Source organism: Tamandua tetradactyla, chromosome 3 (genome assembly GCF_023851605.1).
Source record: "Tamandua tetradactyla isolate mTamTet1 chromosome 3, mTamTet1.pri, whole genome shotgun sequence".
Taxonomy (NCBI): domain Eukaryota; kingdom Metazoa; phylum Chordata; class Mammalia; order Pilosa; family Myrmecophagidae; genus Tamandua; species Tamandua tetradactyla.
The window spans coordinates 84822238-84834020 of record NC_135329.1 but is presented as its reverse complement, the minus strand read 5'-3'; positions in this window follow the sequence as shown (position 1 = coordinate 84834020).

Sequence of the window (11783 nt, the reverse complement as noted above, 5' to 3'; positions counted from 1 at the left end):
AGCTGTAGAAATGTCCAATCTAAGGCATCCAGGGAAAAACGCCTTGGTTCAAGAAGGCAATGATGTTCAGGGTTTCTCTCTCAACTGGAAAGGCACATGGTTAACATGACAACATCTGCTAGCTTTCTCTTCAGGCGTCTTGTTTCATGAAGCTCCCCCAGGGGCATTTTCCTTCTTCATCTGCAAAGGTCTCTGGCTGTATAGGCTCTTGTAATTCTCGTGGCTCTCTTGCAGCTCTGTCTCTCTCTCCAAAATGCTTCCTCTTTTAAAGGATTCCAGTAAACTAATCAAGACCCACCTGGAATGGGTGGAGTCACAGCTCCATCATCAAAGAGTTAATACCCACAATTTGGTGCATCACATCTCCACAGAGATAATCTGATCAAAATATTCCAATCTACATTATTGAATAAGGATTAAAAGGAAAGGTTACTTCCACTAGATTGGGTAAGGATTAAAACATGACTTTTCTAGGGTGCATAATCCTTTCAAACCAGCACTGATTTACCTTAGTAAAAGTCTGATCACTTTTTCAACTTTTTAACAGTTCCTGTATGGGGTACTGCTGAGTTTCATAAGAAGTAGGGAAAAACTCCAAACACCACACAAGAAAGCACCAGAGCCTCTGAGAAGTGGACAAGCTTTTTATTGCCAGCAGGCTCAGAGGACTTCTGTCCAAAGTCTGAGCCCCAAATAATCTTTGTCTCCAGATTATATAGGAAAGCAAGCTGGGTAGGAGTTACTATGGGAATGGATAGGGATGATGCTATAAGCTCTGGCTCGTAGCTGATTTCTTCTGTCTGGAATGCAGGTGAGCCCAGGCATACCTGGCAGATGCAGCAGATGTTTTGTTTTATTACCTCGTTTAGAAAACATGTTTTACACATTCTTGAGAGTACACAAATTCATAAAACCACTTTAGAAAGGAAATACAGCAATAATACTGGGGCCACTCTTATGAACTAACTCATTCCCCTTTTGATGATATTATTTATCACATTTTATTTTATAGATGTAGAACCATTTTCACTTGCAGGGACTAATTTATATTTATGATGGTACAAGGGGTGCAGGCCACTGGGATGAAGTAGATGGGAGGCAGTTTTTCTGTCTACTAAGGCTTCTACAGTTTGACTTACGCTTTTTAGTAAGCAAGGGAAGAGATAGGGGAGAATAAGACATACACTAAGCAGCACTAAAATGCTTCCTATCAGAGTTTTGAGCACTCCAAAGGTTGAGAACCATCCCCCAAACAGGTTCTTGGGGTCCCAGCCATTCCAGGTCTGAACTGGGACATGAGCTAGGGTTCTCATGTGATTGGTGATTTCCTTTATTAACTTTCCTTGGTTATCTAACTCAGGCAACAGTTGGAAAGATTGAATTTTCCATATATAGGGTTCTCATGTGATTGGTGATTTCCTTTATTAACTTTCCTTGGTTATCTAACTCAGGCAACAGTTGGAAAGATTGAATTTTCCATATATTTCTCCTTTCTTTGATAACAGGTTAACTTATATAGGAAAAGAGGAGTTACCTGGATATGGATAATGCCACCAAATTAGAGTAAAATTAGTTTCCAGAAAGAATTGTAGGTGGCCTACTTCTAGGAGAGTTTATACAGCCAAATGAAAAACAAGCTCAGAGATGAGGATAAAGAAAGTCAGCCCACAGATCCGGCAGGCTGGGGTGCCCATAGCACAATTTCTCAATTTTCAGTTGTGTGTGGATCAGTCAGCCCTGGAGTGAGTGAAGCAAGGCTCACAGTTTGATGATTTTCTCAAGCTTCAGCCGTGAGTAGAACAGCCAGCTCTGGAGTGGCTGGGGCAGGGCAGCTGGGGTTTTTTATGCAGGGTTAGATGCAGCAGGTTTTCTGGGTTATTCTGGCATTTCCAAGAGAGTGTTGAGCCATTTTTAGGTTTCAACCAGGAATGGTGGATCCAGGGAATGATCTCAGCAACTTTAACAGTTATAGGGGTAGAAAAGAGGACCATAGAGGGCCTAAACCAGGTGGGTGTTAATGCCTGATTTTTCCAATCTTATACCCAGACTAATGATCCTGGGGTAAAGGAGTGCACAGGAGGTGTTAATTATAGTGGGAATTTTTCATTTACCTGTGCAGTTGAGACAGCGTGGCGCTCAGTCCCTGGAGTTGCTTTTTTAAAGTTAGTTTTCCAAATTGTATGATGTTTCCTTGGAGTTCTATTATCAGTGGTGGAGGCTGTCTGAACAAAATCAAAAGGGGAAAATCCAGTCTGTTTTGTGGGAATGCATCTTACTCTTATCAAGGCTATGGGGACAACATTAATTCATTTTAGATTGGTTTCCTGACAGAGTTTCCTTAGATATGATTTCAGGGTGCAGTTTATTTGCTCTGCTTTTCCTGAACTTGGTGGCCTATATGCTGTGTGGGGGGTTCACTTTATGTAGAGGATTTTGCTGAGATTTTGTATAATTTGGGCCACAAATGCCTGTCCATTAGAGCCTAGGAAGCTCAGAAGGCTGATTTTTTTTTGCACAAGAACTGAACTACTTCCTGGGCTTTTTTTGAGCGAGTCGGAATGGCTTCCACCCATCCTGAGAAGGTACGGACTTTTACTAGAAGGTAGTGGTATCCCCTCGCCAGGGGAAGCTCTGTGAAGTCTGCCTAGATGTTGTTGAATGGCATTTGTCCCATGACTTGAATTCCCAGGGGGGTGGAGATTGGCCCTTATCAGGGGTTGTTTTGAGCACAAGTTACACATTTAGCGCAAACTGCTTGGGCAAGTTGATGCAGCTGAGGAATGTAAATGTACTGTTGAAGAAACTGCTCCAGGGCTGTTTTTCCAAGTGACTATTATTATGAACTTGTGAGACCACCGCTGGGCCAAGTGTTTTGAGATTGCTGATTGACTATTCTTGAATTTCCATCATCCATTTGGTAGAAGGGCACTGCCTTCTTTAGAATTTCAAAGGCTCTTTGTTGTTCAGCTCCCCAGGACAGGGGAGAATTTTCAGCTCCTCCTGTAACCTCATACAGGGGCTTAGTGTCTGTAGCAAAGTTAGGGATGCAAATGCGGCAGAATCCTGCAACCCCTAGGAGTTCACGGACTTGTCCTGGAGATGTGTGTGTAGGTATTTGACAAATGGCTTGTTTTCTTTTAACTTCCAGGTGCCAGTGCCTTGGGCAATTTTCCCTGGTCTTTGAAAATTTGGGCTGTTTTTCAGAGATCTTCTAGCATCTTTGATTCAGGTGGGCTAGGAGTGCCTTTGTACCTTCTAGACAGTCTTCTGAGGTTGTGCTGGCTAAGAGTAGATCATCCACATACTGGAGCAAAACACTATCATGCTTTTTGTTGTAAGATTCTCACAAGTCTTTCTCTAGGGTTTGGCAAAATATAGTGGGAGAAATTTTTTCCATTTTTTAAATTTATTAATTAAAAAAATTAACAACAAACAAAAACATTAAAATATCATTCCATTCTACATATATAATCAGTAATTCTTAATAGCACCACATAGTTGCATATTCATCATTTCTAGGAACATTTGCATCGACTTAGAAAAAGAAATAAAAAGACAACAGAAAAAGAAATAAAACAATAACAGAAAAAAAGATTATACATACCACACCCCTTACCCCTTGCTTTCATTTATCACTAGCATTTCAAACTAAATTTATTTTAACATTTGCTCCCCCTATTATTTATTTTTATTCCATATATTCTACTCGTCTGTTGATATGGTAGATAAAAGGAGCATCAGACACAAGGTTTTCACAATCACAGAGTCACATTGCGAAAGCTATATCATTGCTCAATCATCATCAAGAAACATGGCTACTGGAACACAGCTCTACAGTTTCAGGCAGTTCCCTCCAGCCTCTCCACTACATCTTGAACAACAAGGTGATATCTACTTAATATGTAAGAATAACCTCCAGGATAACCTCTGGACTCTGTTTGGAATCTCTCAGCCATTGACACTTAGTCTCATTTCACTCTTTCCCCTTTTGGTCTAGAAGGTTCTCTCAATCCCTTGATGTTAATTCTCAGCTCATTCTAGGGTTTTTCTCAATCCCTTGATGCTGAGTCTCAGCTCATTCCAGGATCTCTGTCCCTCATTGCCAGGAAGGTCCACATCCCTGGGAGTCATGTCCCACGCAGAGAGGGGGAGGGTGGTGAGACTGCTCATAGTGATGGTTGGAGAGAGAGGCCACAGCTGAACAAGAAAAGAGGCTCTCTTGGGGGTGACTCTTAGGCCTAAATTTTAAGTAGACTTGACCTATCCTTGTGGGATTAGGTTTCATCTGAACAAACCCCAAGACTGGGGGCTCAGCCTATTGCTTTGGTTGTCCACACTGCTTGTGAGAATATCAAGAATTCAACTTGGGGAAGTTGAATTTAGTGGGAGAACTTTTGAACCCTTGAGGCAGGAGCTTTCAGGTGAATTGTTTTTTCCAGGGCACAGATGTTCCCATTCAAAGGCAAAAATGGGTTGGCTGACAGGTGCCAGAGGAATGCAGAATAAAGTGTCTTTCAGGTCAGGGTAGGAGAAAAATGATGCTGTCACAGGAATTAAGTTCAAGAGGGTATATGAGTTTGGCACTACAGGATGTAGGGTAACAGTCACTTTGTTGATGGCCTGCAAGTCTTGAATGGAGAGGTAATTGTTGGTGCCAGGTTTCCATACCAGTAGCAGAGGAGTGTTCCATGGGGACTCACATTCCCATAGTATACCATGAACAAGCAGGTGGTCAATGTGTGCCTGAATTCCCACCTGGGTTTCTCAGAGGACTGGAAATTGTTTAAGATGCACTGAGGCAACTCCCAGATGGAGTTCCATGAGGACTGAAGGAGCCTTCATTGCTAGCCCCTGTGGGCTGTTTCTATTCCCAAACAGAAGGATCAACTCCTGGCATTTGTGGATGGTCGGGTCAGTTTTGGTCTTTTTTTGTTGAGAAAAAGGTGCTTCTTTTTCATCTGCGGGGCTCTCAGGGTCACTATGTGTGCTGGTCTGAATCTGTGGTGGACCCCAGAAAAGCTACGCCCTTTGATCCTCGTTCAGTATTGCTGGGTGGGAGCATTTTGATTGTTTCCATGAAGATATGACCCACCCAATTGTGGGTGGTAACTTTTGATTAGATGATTTCCATGGAGGTGTGTCTCCACCCACTGAAGGTGTAGTTGCTTGCTGGAATCCTTTAAGAGGAAACATTCTGGAGAGAGTCCTTTTTTTTTGGTAGAGCCATGTGAAAGCCAGCAGATGCCGCCATGTTTGCCATGTGCCCTTCCAGCTGAGAGAGAAACGTTGAACGTTGTTGGCTTTCTTGAACCAAGGTATCTTTCCCTGGATGCCTTAAATTGGACAACTCTATAGACTTGTTTTAATTGTGACATTTTCTCGGCCTGTAAACTAGCAACTTATTAAAGTCCCCTTTTTAAAAGCCATTCCATTTCTGGTATATTGCATTCTGGCAGTTAGCAAACTAGAACACCATGTGTCATGGTCAGGTTCATGTGTCAACGTGGCCAAGTGGTGGTACCTGTTTGTCTGGTTGAGCAAGTGCTGGCCTATCTGTTGCAATGAGGACATTTCATAGAATTAGATAATGATCATGTCAGCTGCAACCACAGCTGATTCCATTTGTAATCAGCCAAGGGGGGTGTCTTCTGCGATAACTGATGCTCAGTCTGATCACTGGAAGCCTTTTAAGGAGGATTCAGAAGAGACAGGCTCTCTTCCTGCTTTGGCTGGTGAGCCTCTTCTGTGGAGTTTGTCCAGACCCTCCATCAGAATCATTGGCTTCACAGCCTGCCATGTGGATTTTGGACTCTGTGTTCCTGTGGCCATGTGAGACACTTTTATAAATTTTGTATTTGTGAGTTATACTGTTGATTCTGTTTCTCTAGAGAACCCTAACTAATACATTTGGTACCAGGAGTGGCTCTTAAGAAACACAATCTTTAAAATGGGTTTTTATGAATGGTTTTCTACTCTGACTGGACTCAAAGGCACTAAGGACTCTGATTCCCATAATCAGAATGACACTCCCAATCCATGGAGAGAGTTGGCAAAAGAGATAGTCAAAATATCACCATTCACAAAATTTATATTTTGACTAGTGCATTTCCTAATATAACTTATGTAGACAGCTTAATTGAACACCATAAGTACATGGAACCTTGAGTAGGACATGAGATTTTGTTGTTTTGTCCAGAGTGATGCCCTGATAAATCCCAGAGTGATTTGAACAGTGAATAAAAAAGTATTTGCAAAGTCCCCTTTGGGGAATGGTGGGAAAGGGGGAAAATTCAACTTCCCAAGTTGAATTCTTGATATTCTCACAAGCAGTGCAGACAGCCAAACCTATAGGCTGAGCCCCCAACATTGGGGTTTGTTCATATGAAACTTAACCCCACAAAGGATTGGTCAAGCCTACTTAAAATTAGGCCTAAGAGTCACCCCCAAGAGAACCTCTTTTGTTGCTCAGATGTGGCCTTTCTCTCTCCAGCCAACACAACAAGCAAACTCACCACCCCACCCCTGTCTATGTGGGACATGACTCCCAGCGGTGTGGACCTTCCTGGCAACATGGGACAGAAATCCTAGGATGAACTGAGACTCAGCATCAAGGGATTGAGAAAACCTTCTTGACTGAAAGGGGGAAGAGTGAAATGAGGCAGAATGAAGTATCAATGACTGAGAGAATCCAAACAGAGTTGAGAGGTTATCCTGGAGGTTATTCTTACACATTAAATAGATATCACCTTGTTGGTCAAGATGTAATGGAGAGGCTAGGGGAACTGCCTGAAAACGTAGAGCTTTATTCCAGTAGCCATGTTTCTTGAAGATGATTGTATAATGATAGAGCTTTCACAATGTAACTGTGTGATTGTGAAACCCTTGTGTCTGATGCTCCTTTTATCTACCTTATCAACAGATGAGTAAAACATACGGAATAAAAATAAATAATAGGGGGAACAAATGTTAAAATAAACTTAGATTGAAATGCTAGTGATCAATGAAAGTGAGGGCTAAGGGGCATGGTATCTATGAGTTTTTTTCTGTTTTCTTTTTCTGAATAGATGCAAATGTTCCAAGAAATGATCGTGATGATGAATATGCAACTATGTGATGATATTGTGAATTACTGATTATATATGTAGAACAGAATGATCAAAAGTTAAGAATGTTTGTGTTTGTTTGGTGTTTTTCATTATTTTAAAAAAATTTAAATTAATAAAAAAATTTTAAAGTTAAAAAATAAAAAAAATCACCATTCGATTCTCCTACTGATTCACTTGTATGAAGCCAGGCTCTGGGGGATAATTTTTTTGACACCTTTACAGAGCTTTGTGGAAATAAGAGGCATAGAGATGTTGGCTGGTTGTTGTTAGATACACTGGCTACATAAAGGAGTGAAAGGGATGGGCTTAAGCCTTCAAACAAGAAGCTTAAGCACCATCTGACAGATGTAGATGTTTCTATGAGTATCCTGAAGGAAAATCTTATTTCCTGTAGCCATAGACTTGAGATCTCTGAAAATCAGACTCAGAATCTTCTTGTTAGTGTAGCAACTTTACAATGTAAACTGAAATCTCAATGTTGCATGCTGTCTGCCATTAAAGTGAGGGCATTGATTGGAAAGGAGTGGGACCCTGAAAAATTGGAGGGTAAAGTATGGATTATGTGTTAGATTCAGTTGTCAACTTGGCCAGGTGAGCATACCTAGTCTTGTTGTTGTGGACATAAGCCAATGGTACATGAACCTTATTTGTTGCTAATTACATCTGCAGTTGGCTAGGAGGCGTGTCTGCTGCAATGAGTGACGTTTGACTTCATTGGCTGGTGCTTAAATGAGAGAACACAATGTAGCACAGCCAAGCAGTTCAGCATTCCTCATCTCAGCACTTGCAGCTCAGCCCAGGCCTTTGGAGATGCAGAAAGAAGTCACCCCAGGGAAAGTTGTTGGAACCCAGGGGCCTGGAGAGAAGACCAGCAGAGACCATCCTGTGCCTTCCACGTAAGAAAGAACCTCAGTGGGAAGTTAACTGCCTTTCCTCTGAAGAATTAACAAAAATAAATCCTCTTTTATTAAAAGCCAATCCATCTCTGGTGTGTTGCATTCTGGCAGCTAGCAAACTAGAACAGATTGATAATGATATCGGGGGTGAGGTTGAAACCCTAGGTCACGCTGAGTCTTCTCTCGATAACCCTGTAATAGTCTTCCCTGAGGACATAGACGCCACACCTCCAGCCTGCCTTGAGGAGTTGACCACCAACCTCCTCCTGAAAGAATTAGCCTTAGAATGATTAATCCTGTTTTGCCAGATGAAACTGCAAATGAAAGCCCTGAAGCAAATGGCTTGGAAGATATTTCTAATTCTTTTCATGACCCACCACACCACCCCTCATTTCTTCCAGATCTATAACTAGACTAAAGTCCCAACAGGCCCCTAAAGGTGACGTGCAAAGTATCACACTTGAGGAGGTACATTATACTCCAAAAGAACTGTGTGTTTTTCCAATTCACATAGACAAAAATCAGGGGACTATGTGTGGCAATGAATTTTAAGGGTGTGGGATAATGGTGGGAGGAATATAAGGCTGGATCAGGCTGAATTTATTGATATGGGCCCACTAAGCAGAGATTCTGCATTCAGCATTATAGCTTGAGGGGTTAGAAAAGGTATAAACAGTTTGTTTGGATGGTTGGTTGAGACATGGATCGAAAGGTGGCCAACATTACCTGAGGCTGTAGTGCCAGAACTGCTCTGTTATAATGTAGATGAGGGGATCCAGAGGCTTAGAGAGATTGGAATGTTAGACTGGATTTATCATGCAAAGCCTGCTCTTACACCCCAGGAATGTCTGGAGGATGCACCTTTTACCAGAACAGTGAGAAATAAATTTGTGAAACTAGCAACATCATCCCTGAAGAGGTCTGTAGTTGCACTTCTCTTTAGGTCAGATATTACTGTAGAAACTGCTGTCACAGAGCTGGAATCCTTAAACACAATGGGGATGAGCAGATCCCGAGTTGGCAGAGGCCAGGTGACATCACTTAATTGCCAAAGACAGGGTAGACGTGGCTATTATAATAGACAGCAAACTCAAAGCCAGCATCAAAATTATATGACTCACACAGATTTGTGGCATGGGCTACTAAATCATGGGGTACCTAGAAATACAATAGAAGGGCAGTCTACTACATTCTTGTTCGAGCTGTATAAACAAAAGAGTTCTAGGTCAAGTGAAGAGAAGTCTAACCTGAATTACAAAAACAGAGTCACAGCCCCTTAATCAATTTACAGAATTGAAACAGTTTACAGAACCAGAGCCCCTTGAATGAAGGGGAGACCAGGTCATTTGGGGGGAGAACCCTGATAAACTGCCAAAATTTATACTGTTAATCTTCCTCCAAGCCTTCCCCAAGGAGACCGATGGCCTTTTACAAGGGTAACTGTGCACTGGGGAAAAGGAAATGGTCAGATATTTCAGGGATTATTAGACACTGGTTCAGAAGTGACATTAATTCCAGGGGACCCAAAACATCACTCTGGTCCACTAGTCAGAGTGGAGGCTTATGGAGGCCAGGTGATCCTGGAGTTTTAGCTCAGGCCTGTCTCACAGTGGGTCCTGTGAGCCCCTGGACCCATCCTGTAGATATTTTCCCAGTTCTAGAATGTATAATTCGTATAGACATATTGAGCAAGTGGCAGAATCCCCACACTGGCTCTCTAATTCATGCAGTGAGGGCTATTATAGTGGGAAAAGCCAAGTGGAAGCCACTAGAACTGCCCCTACTGAGCAAAATAGTAAATTAGAAGCAATATCGGATTCCTGGAGGGATTGCAGAGATTACTGCCACTATTAATGGCAGACTTGAAGGATGCAGGGGTGGTGATTTCCACCACATCCCCATTCAACTCTCCTATTTGGCCACTGCAGAAAACAGATAGGTCTTGGAGGATGACAGTGGATTATAGTAAGCTCAACGAGTTGGTAACTCCAATTGCAGCTGCTATTCCAAATATGATATCATTGCTTGAGCAAATCAATACATCCCCTGGTACCTGGTATGTAGCTATTGATCTGGCAAGTGCTTTTTTCTCAATAGCTGTTACTAAGGACCACCAGAAACAGTTTGCTTTCAGCTGGCAAGGTCAGCAATATACTTTCACTGTCCTACCTCAGGGGTATATCAACTCTCCAGCCCTATGTCATAATCTTGTCGGCAGAAACCTTGATCATTTCTCCCTCCCACAAGACATCACACTGGTCCATTATATTGATGATGTCATGTTGATTGGACCTAGTGAGCAAGAAGTAGCAACTACCCTAGACTTTCTGGTAAGACATTTGCGTGTCAGAGGATGGGAGATAAATCCAATAAAAATACAGGGACCTTCCACCCGAGTGAAATTTCTAGGTATCTAGTGGTGTGGTGCATGTCAAGATATCCCTTCTAAGGTGAAGGATAAGTTGCTGCTTCTGGCCCCTCCTATGACCAAAAAAGAGGCACAATGCCTAGTAGGTATCTTTGGATTTTGGTGACAACATATTCCTCATTTGGGTGTGCTACTCCAGCCTGTTTATCAAGGGGCCAGAAAAGCTGCTAATTTTGAGTGGGGACTTGAACAAGAGGAGGCTCTGCGAGAGGTCCATGCTGCTGACCAAGCTGCTCTGCCACTTGGACCATATGATCCAGCAGATCCAATGGTGCTGGAAGTGTCAGTAGCAAATAGAAATGCTGTCTGGAGCCTTTGGCAGGCCTCTATAGGAGAATCACAATGCAGACCTTTAGGATTTTGGAGCAAAGCCTTACCATCTGTGGCAGATAACTACTCTCCTTTTGAGAAACAACTTTTGGCCTGCTACTGGGCCTTAGTAGAGAATGAACGCTTAACCATGAGCCACCAAGTTACCATGAGACCTGAGTTGCCTATCATGAGCTGGGTGTTGTCTGACCCATCAAGCCATAAAGTTGGGAATGCACAATAGCACTCTATTGTAAAATGGAAATGGTATATACGAGATAGGGCCAGAGCAGGTCCTGAAGGCGCAAGTAAGTTACATGAAGAAGTGGCACAAATGCCCATGGTCTCCACTCCTGTCACATTACCTTCTCTTTCCCAGACCAGAGCTATGGTCTCTTGGGGAGTTCCTTACAGTGAATTGACTGAGGAAGAGAAAACTCAGGCCTAGTTTACAGATGGTTCAGCACGATATGCAGGTACCACCCGAAAGTGGACAGCTTCAAGATTACAACACCTTTCTGGGGTGTCCTTGAAGGACAGTGGTGAGGGGAAATCCTTCCAGTGGGTACAACTTCGAGCAGTGCACCTGGTTGTTCATTTTGCTAGGAAGGAAAACTGGCCAGAGGTGCGTTTGTATACTGACTCACGGGCTGTTGCTAATGGTCTGGCTGGGTGGTAGGGACTTGGAAAGACCATAATTGGAAAATTGGTGACAAAGAGGTCTGGGGAAGAAGTATGTGGATAGACCTTTCTGGGTGGGCTAAAAACATGAAGATATTTGTGTCCCATGTGAATGCACACCAGAGGGTGACTTCAGCAGAGGGAGATTTTAATAATCAAGTGGATAAATGACCCGTTCTGTGGATACCAGTCAGCCTCTTTCCCCAGCAACTCCTGTTATTACCCAATGGGCTCATGAACAAAGTGGACATGGTGGTAGGGATGGATGTTATGCATGGGTTCAGCAACATGGACTTCCACTCACCAAGGCTGACCTGGATACAGCCACTGCTGAGTGCTCAATCTGCCAGCAGCAGAGACCCA